The sequence below is a fragment of the Azolla caroliniana genome, unplaced genomic scaffold (assembly GCF_043228905.1).
Source record: "Azolla caroliniana isolate FFs.n. ecotype wild unplaced genomic scaffold, voAzoCaro1.0.p SCAF_17, whole genome shotgun sequence".
In the NCBI taxonomy this organism is placed as follows: Eukaryota; Viridiplantae; Streptophyta; class Polypodiopsida; order Salviniales; family Salviniaceae; genus Azolla; species Azolla caroliniana.
Window position 1 is genome coordinate 3,292,396 of NW_028230452.1, and position 14,855 is coordinate 3,307,250.

The window sequence follows — 14,855 nt, forward strand, 5'->3', positions numbered from 1 at the left end:
CGCATAGGTGTCCGACGACCATGATCTCTGATTGCCCAAAGGCCGATTTTCCCCCGGAGAAGGTGAGCCTCGCGCCCTCCAACCTCTGCAGCACCTTCTCACAGTCATCGATGTGCGTCGCCACGAATTTCCGACATCCATCCGGTCCGATCGTCTCGTCCCTTTCCTCCACCGGGCATCCCTTGATCGGGACGTCATCCAAAAACAGCATGGTGATGTCCAGGATACAATCCCTCAGCACTTTGTTCATTGCGTTCACCATGTGAGCCACCGAGTTCGTCCCTCCTTGCGGTAGGGTACACATCCATACTAGGCCGAGAGGAGTTCGCATTGTCGTGATGTCTCTGCTCTCTACGGCAAGCTGGAACTGATCGTACCCCGAGTAGAGATCACCGACCGAGTAAATCGACCTTCCGGCGAAGGCCTCCGCGAACTCGTCTATTGTCGGTCTGATTCCCGCGTTTCGAATGGTCACCTTGTTGACCGGCTGCAGGTCTCGAATAAAGCGCAGCGTGCCGTCCTTCTTCGGCACGGTAAACCATCAATTCGAGTATGGGGCACTCGACGGTTCGAGGATTCCCATCTCGACCTTCTGCTTTAACAGCTCCATCAGCTTCGGGATGTGAGCTCTGGGTACTGGAATCGGTTTGAGACTCCACGGCACATGTGGTACCGTGAATATCACCATCGGTTCCACGACTATCGGGTCTATGCACCCGATCTCCTCCGGTGAGAATGCGAAAGCCTTCCCGTGCCTTCCGAGCATTCCCCGAAAACGGTCTTCTTCCGCCAGCAGTAGGAAGCCGCCCCCACCGATTTTGAGCTCACGCAGCGTTATGTCGGTGAACGTGTGTCCTATGCGGGTCAGATTTCGTAAACTCGGGTCCGACGCAACCCCCTTTATTCGCAACTCGCTGCCCTCCGGCAAGGGCTCCGCGACTGGCCTCACCTTCCGGTCCACAGTCTTGTACCTCGTGTCTACCTGGGCCGTCCGATCCGACTCGAGCCCTCTACTGAAGTCCGCGATGACTTCGTACATCTTTTCCGAACATACCGGAATCGTCTGGTCCCCTTTAAGGACTCCTCCGACTACCTCTCGCAGCTCCCCCAAGGTATCGTCGAAAGAGACCGCCTCCACGGCTTCGTTTATTTCCTCTCCGAGGCCGAGGATACCACATGCCCGAAGTCGCTCCTCCGCCCTCTTCTTCTTCCGCCCAACAACGTCGACTATCGTACACCCTCTGTTGTCGGAGAACCAAAATTTCCTACTTATAGTAAAGATCTTCTTCGATATCGTACACTTGTGGGGTTTTCCCGGAGTGCCCGGACTATCGCGGCCCCACGCCTTGATAGCCCTTTCTAAAAATCCTCTCGACTTTCGCCCCCGAGGGTCTCGCAGTTCCGCTCATGGTTCGGTCTCACCGTCAGGAACTGGACCGAGTGACGCCCATCCTGGCTCTTGACCCTTGCATAGGCCGAGCCGTTGTCCAACACCTTGGTCTCCATCCGTGCTGCCGTGATGTACGGTTCTCCTAGTATAACCGGATGTGAGGACGTCTCCTGTACGAAGAAGTGTTGGTCAATCTCGACATCGCCGATCTTTACTCGTACATTCGGGCAGGCTCCATGCAGCTCTTCGGTGGCACGCGTCGCTGCACGTATTTTCCACCCGTGCTTGGTGTTGATCGGCCATTTTCCCTTCTTATAGAAGTCCATGGACATCAAATTGATTTCTGAACCATGGTCCACCAACGCCACCACCGGTTCATGAACATCTCCGATCTTCACGGGGGTCTCCGTGGTCGCTCTGGCCCAGTGCGGCCTCGAATAGTGGCTCTCCGCCAACTTGTCTTCCAGCGCCATGTCCTCTATGTGCGTCGTCCGCACCTCCACTGGCTTCTTCGGTTCTGTCTCCGTTGACAGCCTCTTCCTCTTCACCAAGTCTACGATGGAGTCGTGGAACTCCTTCTTGGCGATCCTGAGCACTTCCCTCAGCGACAGTTCCACCTTGTTGTCGAGGATTCGTTCTTCCAGGACCTTTCGCAGGTTCGTGGATCTTTCGATTTCTGTGCCCAGCCGGTACCCACCCTTCTTGGGATTATCCTAGGCGCTGGTTACACCGACCTCATTCCGTCTTTGCCCAAATCGAGTTTCATATCGCTGCGAGGGCCCGGCCCCTCCGGTTTTCCCTACTCGCTTGTCATCCACCAGAGCCTCGTAGTTTTGACAAGCGGCTTCGACGAAGCCCGTCTTTTCTTCCATCGGGTCACTCCACCCGGTTACCTCCCGGACCCGTTTTTCCACGTGGTCCACCTCTTCTTTCCTTAGTCGTGCGCCGGCGAGGCCTTCCAGCATCGTCGGCCAGAACCCGGCTTTGTTCGTCTTCGGGGCCTCGTCACCCCCGACCCGAATACCAGCTGACGCCGAGTAGTGGACGGTCTCCGCATGACGAGCCGCCGCCTCTTCCATCAGCCTTTTCATACCCCCTCGCCCGACGTTCAGGTTTAGGGCCCTTCGAGTCTCGCTAGCGTGCACCCGACCGTTCCACAGGTACACCACGTTGCTTCTCATCGCCTTGGCGAAGTCCCCGTAGTCCTTCCGGATGTGCCCAACCGCGTCACACCACATGCACCTGTTTTCAGCCAGAGGTCGTCGGTCACGGGCCTGTTCGCCACCATCCCTCCATGCTTGGGCGATCTGGAGATCCTTTACCATCCGCGTCAGCTCCTCTAGAGCTGCTCCCCCGAACGAGCCCTTGACCATGCCAGTTGAAGCCGATCCGGTCTCGAGCCAATCTTAGGTCTCTTCCCTTCGCGTTGGTGGTGTTGGCTCAAGCTTCCTTGCTGCAACAGAGCCCGCCCCTGTCGATCCTTTGTCAACCCATTCCTGCCGTTTTGTCGAAACGGCCACAAACCCTTTTCACCACGGCCCAGTCGGCCATCAACCCGTCATCAGTCTCCAATAGGAGGCCTATCTGCTCTCGATTCCGCTCGTCAACCGACTTAACAAACAATAGGACACGGCTTGTGTCCAAAACGGTCCGGTCAAGCACCGAGAGGCGCACGAAGCGTTCCTCAAACTCCCGAAGGAGCACTGACGCGTTCCTTCCTTTGTCAGGGGTCTCCACCCACTCCATGAAGTCCCACTTCGAAAGTTGAAGCGCATCTTCAAGCCCGTATCTTTCGAGGAGCTGACCTTCGAACTCCTCCCAGGTCCGGCTCTCGGCCCGTACCTCGAGCACCTCCGTATGGATGCCCGGCATCGCAACTCGAGGGAATCCGGCTAGACGCCTCTCTTCCGGAATGTCCCTCATTACCATCTCAGCCCGGTAGGACGCCAAGTAGCTTGTTGCATCCTTCCCACTAAACCGGCCGATCGTACCGACAACCACCTCGATAGCCCTATCAAGGGCGTCGTTGCCTTCGTGCACACTCACTATACGGTCCACAGCCGAAGCCATGGCTTCTGCGAGGTCCGACCCCCTCATCTTCTACTCCTCTGCCGCCTGTTCGCGTCGGGTTCACCAAATATGTCGCGTTGTTACGCGCTTGCGTGGAGAACAAGGCGGGACCACTGGGGTCTTGGACCGAGGAATAGGTGAGGAAAAAGAGAGAGAGAGAGAGAGAGAGAGAGACGCTCACTCACGTATAGACAAAGAAGCGCACGGGGACGCGGCACAACAACACAGGAGACGCGAGTTGAGAACGCTAGAGTATGTATGTAAATATAGGCATGTATTTGTATGTATGCAGACGACTCGAACGGTTACAGCCGATCAGGTCGGCGAGGTGGATGCCAACGCCTGATCACCCACGCACACAGGAGAGCAAGATGGAGATTTTGCCGGAAGCACACGGGCGTTCCACGGAGCAGAATCAGCCTCCTGAGAACCTGCGCAAAAGAAAGCTATGGAGAACGACAGAGAAGAAGAGCTCGGTCCTAGTCCGACAGCACTTCGTTCCTTCTAGCGCGCGATATCTTCTCTCCCCCGTCTCCCTCTCTTTTATAGCTCAAGGAGGGAGGTCGTTTCACCCGTTTACATCACATTAATTCTTTGTCCTTTCGGACAGAGATACTCCTCAATTTCCCTTATAGAATATTGCTACCTAGGATTTAACCTTTGTGCCTACCTATCTACTATACGACAAGGGACGTGCCCACGTGTAAGGGCCGGTTCACACACACTATACACGGTTTGCGCCTGGGGACGGTTTTCTTCACGACAACGTCCCATCAAGAATGGTTCAAAGACCTTCGAGAGCCGGATCGACCCGGTTATGTCGAGACCGGAGACGACACCACTCATCTGATACGGCATGTCGGCAATGTCCCATTCGGGAAAGATGGTGAACAAACTTGCATAAAAAATGTCTTACATGTACTCACCATAACGAAGAATTTGGTCTCGGTCGGCCAAATTGTGGAGCAAGGTATGCAAGTTCGATTCAACCAAGGAGGTTGCTTCATCGAGAAGGAAGGCCGACTAATTGCTCGTGGTCGAAGGGAAGGCCGAATGTTTATCCTCGAAGTGAACGAGGTAAAATCAGCCATGTTTGCAAAGGGCCTCAAACACAACACCGACATAGAGCTATGGCATAAAAGAATCGGCCATATCAATCTCAACAAACTCAAGGCGATGCAATTGAAAGGAGCTGTCATTGGGCTCCCGACCTTCAAAGAGAAATAGATTGAAGGAGTATGTGAAGCATGCCAATTCGGCAAGCAACATCGACACCCGTTCCCGAAGGAGAGGAACGTGAGCAAAGGCCTATTGGACGTAGTCCACTCGGATGTGTGGGGACCGGCACAAACGGCCATGTTCGAAGGATGTTGGTACTATGTTACCTTCATCGATGACTTCTCTAGATACACATGGATCTTTCCCATGAGGTGAAGGGAAGGCCGAAGGGAAGGCCGAATGTTTATCCTCGAAGTGAACGAGGTAAAATCGGTCATGTTTGCAAAGGGCCTCAAACACAACACCGACATAGAGCTATGGCATAAAAGAATCGGCCATATCAATCTCAACAAACTCAAGGCGATGCAATTGAAAGGAGTTGTCATTGGGCTCCCGACCTTCAAAGAGAAATAGAGTGAAGGAGTATGTGAAGCATGCCAATTCGGCAAGCAACATCAACACTCGTTCCCGAAGGAGAGGAACGTGAGCAAAGGCCTATTGGACATAGTCCACTCGGATGTGTGGGGCCCGGCACAAACGGCCACGTTCGAAGGATGTTGGTACTATGTTACCTTCATCGATGACTTCTCTAGATACACATGGATCTTTCCCATGAGGATGAAGAGCGAGTGTTTACACACTTCCAAAAATTCAAAGCGAAGTCGAAAAGACAACTGGGCGTCATGTACGATGTCTTCGGTCAGACGGAGGAAAGGAATACTTCTCCGATGCGTTCACGGCATACCTTCGACAAGAAGTAATTCGGCAAGAATTCACTTGCCGACACACACCACAACAGAACGGTGTAGCCGAACGCAAGAATCGACACATCCTCGAAGTAGCAAGGGCCATGCTAAATGAGAAGCATATGCCCAAGTCATATCGGGCAGAAGTTGCAAATACCGCCGTCTACCTCATGAACCGGTGCACAACATCCGGAGTGCACGAGGTCACCCCGCACGAGAAATACTCTAGAAAGAAGCTGGATCTATCCCATGTAAGGATATTCAACTCCATTGCATACGTGCACATTCTCGATGAGAAGCGGCAGAAGCTTGACCCAAAATTAGAGAAGTGCATCCTCGTGGGGTACTCATAGGAGCAAAAGGGGTACAAGTGCTTCAACCCCTCTACTCGGAAGACTCGTGTAAGTCGAGATGTCGTCTTTGACGAATCAACATCATGGTACAAACCCGAGCCGACTCCTCCCGAACCATCTACGAACGACCTCAACAACACATAAGACGATGATCAACTAAGGTTAATACTCGAAGAGAGTTCGATCTCAACTAGATTGAGCGGACCACAAGAGCCTCCGAGCAACCAAAGCTCATCTCGGCCAAATCCAAAGATGGACAAAGGGAAGGCCAAAATGCCGGAATATGAAGACGATCACTTCGATGGCAACGAATCGACTCATTCACTCGATAGTGAGTTCAATGGCTTTGATGTGCCTCTTAGGAGGTCACCCGGAGTTGAGAAAGCACTCACATCGGCAAATGAGAAACTCTGTCACTCCACCCGAGAGAAGAATCCGGTTAGCCGATTCGGCTACAACGACTATATGGCATACCATTATGCCTTTATGATGAAGGTGGCAGCAGTTCGAGAACCAGAAAGCTTTGCCGAAGCCGCTAAAGATCCTCAATGGGTCGAAGCGATGAACAAGGAGATGCAAGCTCTCAGCAAGAATGAGACATGGGATCTTGTCCCTCACTCACCGCACAAGAAGGCAATTGGTTGCAGATGGATATACAATGTGAAGTATAATGCCGACGGTTCCATCAACCGCTACAAAGCTCGACTCGTAGCAAAGGGCTACACACAAACACAGGGCGTCCACTATGAAGAGACCTTTGCCCCGGTGGCAAAGATGACAACCGTGTGAACCGTGATAGCGCTTGTGGTAGCGAAAGGGCGGCACCTCCACCAGATGGATGTCAAGAACGCTTTTCTTCAAGGCAAATTAGAAGAGGAGGTGTACATGGTACAACCACCCGGCTTCAAATCCAACATTCATCTGAAAGCCATCTACCGACTCAAGAAGCCTCTCTACAACCTTAAGCAAGCACCACGTGCTTGACACTCAAAGATAACACAATATCTTCATTGAATCGGCTTCCGAATGTCAAAATCCGACAATTCTCTCTATGTAAGAAGCGATTCCGAAAGTCTGATCATCATCATCTTGTACGTGGATGATCTGGTCATTGGAGTTGAGCATCTAGTCAACATCAACAAGGTCAAATCCCTCCTTTCCAACAAATTCGAGATGACGGACATGAAAGAGCTCCACTACTTCCTTGGCATCGAGGTAATTCGAACTCCAGCTGGGATTATGATCTCCCAACGGCACTACATTCTCAACTTGTTATACAAGTTCGGGATGACTGAGTGCAAGTCTGTGGCAAACACCTCTCGACCGAAACCTCAAACTAGATGCCAATTATGGCACCACAGAATGTGAGCCGACTCAGTATCAACAACTGGTCGGTAGTCTTATCTACCTCACAATCACTCGACTACCTAAGCTATCCAGTCGGCCTTCTTAGCCAATTCATGCAAACACCACGAGATATCCATTTAGATTGTGCTAAGAGAGTGCTACGATACGTGAGTGGAACGATGGACTATGGCATTCTCTATAAGTCCGCCACGCCAATTCAACTCGAGGGGTACACATATGGCGATTGGGTAGGCTACAAAGCCGACCGACGATCAACCTCTGGTTTTGTCTTCTCCCTCAAAAGTGGAGCCATCTCTTGGAGTAGCAAGAAGCAACCAGCTGTCGCTCTTTCGAGCACAGAGGCCGAATACAGGGTCGCGGCGGTGGCTGCATGTGAAGTCGTATGGCTCAAGTGGATATTAAAGGATCTGGGCATTCCCATCAAAGATTCGATTCTCCTTTACTGCGACAACATGAGCAGTATTTATCTGGCTCGAAACCCGGTGTTCCACGCACGCACGAAGCATATCGAAGTGCACTATCACTTCATTCAAGAGCGTGTTCAGGTTGACGATGTCGACCTTCAACATATGTCTACGAATCTTCAGACAATTGACATCTGCACCAAAGCCCTAAGAGCCGACAAGCTTCGGCAATTCCTGCCGGACCTTGGGTTGACGGTCCTTGAAAACCGATGCGGACATCAACTGAAGTAGCCGACCAAATTTGAGCTTGAGGGGGAGTGTTGAGAATCAAGCTCAACCTAGTCTAGTGTGTGAACACACCCTTGAGAGTGTGCACTCAAAGGTCAAAAGTCACCACTTTTATCTACATATTAACTATGTGTCATAGAATCATATTCTATGACACATAACTAATGAGTTTTCACATTCCCCATGACCCATGAGCTTCGGTAGTTAATGAAGAAAGAGAGTGACTATATAAAGCACTATCCTCCTACTTTGTAATTAGGTCGATTAATCTCCTTTGTAATATACATCTTCTTGAGTATTCTATTGTCTCACAAAAAAACTATCTATTGTTTTCTCTCCTCTATCTCTCTCTCTCTCTCACACACACACACACATAACGCACATCTCTCACCTATTCCGCTACACAAGAATCATACCCGATTCTTTACAAGAATAATGGAGAAAAATTAACAAAGAACACAAAGAAGACGACACACAAGACAACAATTCAAATCTTCACTTAAACTGATTCGAGAAAGGATTTTCAACAACAGCTCTGCGTTAGCCACAACAAAATCAAGCTACACCGGCAAGACGAGATGCAACGGATCCATGGCGAACCTCTGGTCGAGGAGCTCACAACTTGCAACTGCAAGCGGAGGCCACGCACGATGGTTTTGGTGTGCGTGCAATAGATCCGTGGCGAGCCTCCAATCGGGGAGCTCACAACTCACAACTATGAGCGGAAGCCACGCACGGTGGTGCATGGTGGTGTTGGCATGAGTGCTTAAGACAGATCAAGAGCATGAGGGAGACAAGGGCTTCAGAGACCCCTCTTCACCAAAACCAAAATTGAGAAGAAAAGAACCTAGAATCTCCCTCTATCCCAAAGAAGAAGAAGAAGAAAAGCCCATTTTGTGACCCCTCGCTCCCTTTTATAGCACAAGGGAGGGTCGCATGCAATGAACTTTTTCTCCCACCCATGTGTGCACATCACACTTACATGTTTTTAGCCTTACATCTAACCTATCTTTTACAATTTTCTTTTCATTCCTATTTACAACATGCTAGTGTACATGTGTGACCATCATCCCTTTCATGCGTGTGCCCATTGCACTTTCTCGATTTGTCTGTTTCACGTAATTTTCACACCATTGCAGAAAATCTTCACGTTAACGTCTGATACGGCAAGTCCCAAATTCAAAGCCATACTAGTTGCAAAGGGTTTCCGACAGGAATATGGCATCGACTTTGACGAAATTTTTTCACCAATGGTGAAAATGACGACCCTTCGATTATTGCTTGACATAGAGGCAACCGAAAGGCTTTGTTGCAACCGGCCAAGAGCATCTAGTCTATCAACTCAAGAAGAGTCTTTACGACCTAAAGCAGGCACCAAGGCAATGGTACAGAAAGTTCGACGACTTCATTCAGTCTATCAGCTTCTATAAGGGTGATGAGGATCACTTCCTCTTCTCGAAGAAAGATCAAGATGGGTCACCCATCTTCCTCTTCCTATACATGGATGACATGCTTCTCTCCGATCGGCATGCCAAAGAGCTTATCGATCTTGTTCGGCAACTGCGGTTGAAGTTTACAATGAAGGACTTAGGTCCGGGTTGACAAATACTCAGTGTGAAGATTAGTTGGCTCCGGAATCAACGACAATTATTTCTGTCTCAAACCGACTATATCAAATGTGTTCTAGTGCATTACAACATGAAATTGGCCAAATCTACTTCGTCCCCACTCCCCATTAACCATTGGTTGTCTCAACGAGACTATCTAACATCCAGTTCGAAGGGGGAAGATATGAAGCCGTTACCATATGCATTGACAGTCGACTCCTTGATGTACGCAATGGTTGCGATACGGCCTGACATAGCACATGTTGTAGGAGTCATTAGCAGATTAATGCACAACCCTAGCCGACAACATTGGAATGCAGTTAAGCATGTATTCAGATATCTGGTGGACACACAAGACCTTGGCATCCTCTTCAGCACGAACAAGAATTTAGGCGTAGTCAGCTACATCGACTCGTACTTTGTTGGTTGTGTGGACAGTTGAAAGTCAACAACCGGATACTGCTTCAAATTCAGCAAAGGAGCAATTTCATGGAAGTCGAAACTTCAGGAGTGCATCGCATATTTAGCAACCAATGCCAAATACGTAGCCACATCCGATGTAGCGAAAGAGGCTCTATGGCTCGATCGACTGGTGTGTACGTTTCGACAAGCCGATCCCAATTCAGCTATAGTAATCTACAATGACAGTCAGGGTGTTGCGCCTTGTTGAAAAACCCAGTTCATCATAATGCTTCCAAGCAAATCGATGTTCGGTATCTCTTTATTTGGGAATGCATAACTTTAGGGAAGCTCGGCCTTGAGAAAATCTTTACGACTGACAATGTAGCTGACGAGATGACCAAGTGTCTTTCGACTGACCGATTTAGGTCACCAAGGCACTAGATGGGCTTAAGGAGAAATCAGTCTGATCGCGTCAAACAACAGAGATCTAGCTTTGAATAATTGGCCTCAACAGTCGATACGACTTCTACTCTCGAACCAATCAATTCAACCTCTGTTTCTTTTGGCCATTACCGACTCGGCTATAAGTCGATCTGTCCTAACATCTCTCCTTAGTGTATATGCCCATTACAGGGGAATGTCAGCCATTTTCACGCAGTCCCACTTGGACAGACTAGGTTTAGGACATTTTTGTTATTAGACCAAAGGGTGGTTGCCCTAGCTCCATTATTATATAACTGACTATGTAACCTAGTTCAACATATTGTTGGTTGTCATTCTTTGTATGTACTAGTCGAATAATACAATTATATACTTGTGCATTTGACTCTTTCTCTCTCTCTCTCTTGGTCCTTGAGTTGTCTCGTTTATCTTTGTAGCTAATCTGTTCATTTGATCTTGCCATCATCGACTTGGTATTTTTCAACACCTAAATGATGTTTTGTTTCCACACTGACAATCTTCTGCCCAACACAAATTATGTTGCAATAACACGTATGCGTGTGCTACTCGAGCGGGACCACAAGGGTCTTAGACTATGGAGGTCACAAGGGCTGAGATGGCATGGCGGATAGGTATTGGACTCGAAGGGATCATAGAGTCGATGGGGGCCTAGACTCGAAAGGGGCCTAGAGTTGACGGGAGCTCGGAGTTGAATGGAGCCTAGAGTCGACGGGAGCCTAGACTTAAAAGCAGCCTAGAGTTGACGGGAGCTCAGACTCGAAGGGAGCCTAGAGTGGGACAAGTGATTAATATACTAAGCACAATATTGGGCAAGCAATTAACACAATAGTCACAATATTAAGAAACAACTGCAAGATTGCGATCAAAGATCCTTTTATAGGGTTATAAAATGTTCAATTAATTAAGAGAAACCCTTTATATCTCATGGCATATAGTAGTGAGGGCAAGTGATTGCACTGGTAGTGGTAATGGTAACCACTAATTAAGAAAGAAGAAGATGGATTAAGCTTCTGGTGAAGACGAGACAAGTGGGCCGCTAAAACCACCGATGGATTTAATGCCAAGAGTCAGGGTAGAATTCTTAGGTTACTTTGTTCTCTCTTCGTGAAACCGAAGTACAAGATCACTAATCCATTCCTTGAAGCTCCTCATAGTGTTGAACACAAAAGACGTCAAAGGTGAAGAAGACGTCAAAGGTGACTAGAACACCCCAAATTCTCTAGGAGCCAAAAATGTGCCCTTCGCCCCTCCTTCTATAGGAAGAGCACCCTCCCTTTGCATTCAATGTTCTCGTTAATCTATGTCGCGTTGTCATGTCTTTTATTCCCTTCAATTCCTCTACACATATCGTTGCCCCCCCTTTTTTACATCTATTCCCCTCTTTCTCCACATGCTTCCACCCTTTCTTTTGCCACTTTTTACCTTTGGCCGCACCACATCATGGCGCCGAATTAAACATAATTGGTAATGGAACCATGTCTATTTTTGACAAGGTAAAACCGAAGTCCAAACCTCCACCATCTTGGACCCAGAACATTTGTTCGTGGGTACAACTCTAGCTCATGCATTGGTAACTACACTACGTCGCAAGTTAGCCACCTCACAACTTTTCAACAACATCAAAGAGAACTATGCACCCTCTAAGTGGACTCCACTACCATTCAACAAATCATCAAGAATGCTTATGCGCAATAGTTTGATCAAATGTCGACCAAGTTTCAAAAGCACCAGGAATCTACCCTTATAGTATCACGTAGGAGGAAACAACAAATGTGAAACTTACATCCACTAAGAACCTACCGAGTGGCAACCATAGACCGAGCTAAGGAATGCCGACAACAATGGAAGTTTGAGTACCACAATACAAGACACATGGGACATACCATCAGTAGATTACAAAGAACATGGCTTCTTCTGTCTAGTTCTTGTGGAAACATGTATGCACTTGTTAAACTTTGTCATAACATCATTTCGTTACACCAACCAACATTGGACACAAAGTCTAGTCACCACTACTTTCATACAAATTATCTATGCTCTCTGTGCTTGTAAATCATTCCAATAATGAATTCACCACATGCTTTAAGGTAATGACCATGGAGCTTTAGGAAACCTAGAGATTTTATTATTGTTTTAGTATGGATGACATGAATTCACCCATATTTATAACCATGACTTGTCTCATAAGACGATTTTGGTCTTTAGTTGATGTTAACATCTCTCTCTCTCTTGTCTAATACTAGATTCTAGTTATTAGTGTTAGGGACATCTAAATCTACATGCTATTGGATGACGTATAAAGGCTATACTTTTCTATTTGCAATGTTTAATTATGCTAATACAAATTCGATGGATCTTAGTGTTCTTTTTGGTGGAGGGTAAGGTTAACGTTGATTGATGTGTTATCAAAGAACAACTTAGTTGCACATTATGGTTGATAAGTCTTTATGTGTACATTTTATGTTCTTGTGATGTGAAGGTGAAAGAAATTACATGGTTTTGGGTGAGGGCCTAACCTAGTGAAAAAAGGAAAATAAAATTATAACATCTTATTTTCCTCGAAAGCGAAAAACAAACTTATTTTTATCATAAAACTACCAAACTCTTATGAACCTCACATGTCATAGTAAAAGCTCTTGATATGTGATATCTCTTGTTGTGTATCCGGTAACCTCTAATATGAAATGTATGGTTATGTATTGCTCTTCAAATGTTGACACCATGACGTGATGAAGACAATGCTATTTATTCAAGGCAATAAAATGGGTTTCCCAACTTTTATCTCTTTCTTCTACTTGTAATTTCAATATGCCTTCTTATATATATATATATATTTCATGGCGCAAGTTGGTTCTTACACATGTATCATGAACGCATAATTGGGGAATATCAAAAAACAAAATTTCACATCCTACGAAACATGGACAATAGGGCTCGATTTAATTTATCATGGAAGGGTATCGCTATTGCTCTTTGTTGCATAATATGGTTATTCATGTGTAACATTTACGTTATCGTAATGTGTAAGTGAAAACAATGGCAGTTAGTTTTGGGCGAGGGTCTAACTCACTGATAAACAAGAAACATATGTATAACATTATTCCCCTCACTCAACAAGACAGGATTTATGTAACTTGGATGTACCGAACAAATTTGAAGCTTCTGTATCATGCTAAAGTCCATCACTCTTCAATAATTCACGTTTGTGGTTAAAACATCATATCTCATCAATTTATAATTGTGAGTCATTCTTCCAATGTTGACATTATGCAACAAAGATAAAGACACACATTCAAAGCAAGAAATTTATATACTCAACATGTATCACTTTTGAGCTTGTAATTTCAACTTGCATTTGTATGTTTCATGGCATAATTTGAGTTATTACACATGTATCATGCATACATTGTTCACGATTTGATATGAAAGACGTGAGTGAAATGGGAAGAGAAAGGAGCAATAAAATAACTGAAGTAGGAGATAAAAAAGAGCCGTCATACTCCTAAATTACCCATGCTAGTTATTTACATACAATATACATCTATAAACACATGCTCTCAAATTCGACATCTTTGTCCCGGGAACATTCATTGAATCATAAGCATGTCTAGACACTTACAATATATTCTATCTCAACAGGAATAAATAAGGTGGGGATTAAACTATAAACAAATGCATGAACCTCGAACAAAAACCACCCAACCAGTGAGGAGTTGAAGGTCTAACACTCTACGTGCTAGCTTATCAATGGCCCAAGCATGCACAATGTTTTGTAAAGCTGTCCCCTCTATCTCTCTCACAATTGTCAGCTAATATTTGTACATAGCAATGTTAGTTTCTTTGGATACATGACTCTCAACTGGCCATAACATATGTGTTTCAATACCCATTTAATTGCGTGTAACTCCCAATGCTCATCTGGCATGTATATGCATATCTCTTTACTCTCTATATGCATACACATTGACTTTTTAAGATCGTCACATTCTTCTCGTCTTCGTCTAAATTTCTATAATTATTCATGCACCCTTCCTCCTCCCCCAAAAGAAGCCCACGTAACAAACTTTTCTTTAAATGCATCCCCCTCGGCCAAAAAGACCCACATAAAACAATCGTGACTTTTTTCTCCATGGTCATAAAAATATATGGATGAAACTAAAATATCATTTCGCATGATATGATTCGGACTTCTAAAGAATGCTATCAAAAATTTCATTTCTTTACAAGGCTCATTTCTATTCGTCCATCGTGCGCTGATAATAAAGAGAGAGATGACCCCACTTTTGTTGTTTCATAATGCATCAATCTTGGGAAACAGAGGTACACTTTTTCATATTTCGAGTAGAAAGAGCATGCCATATATCATGTAATGTTGTGTAGCCTTATAACAACAATACACACAAACAAGAAGTATCATAAAAAAGAGTGTGGGACAATACTATATATTTTTAAAGGGCATTAGATATTTTATACACAAAATGTATAGAATTTTGAAGTGCACAAAGTTTCGCTAGTAGAATAACAAAGAAGCGCAATAGAGAGTGTGT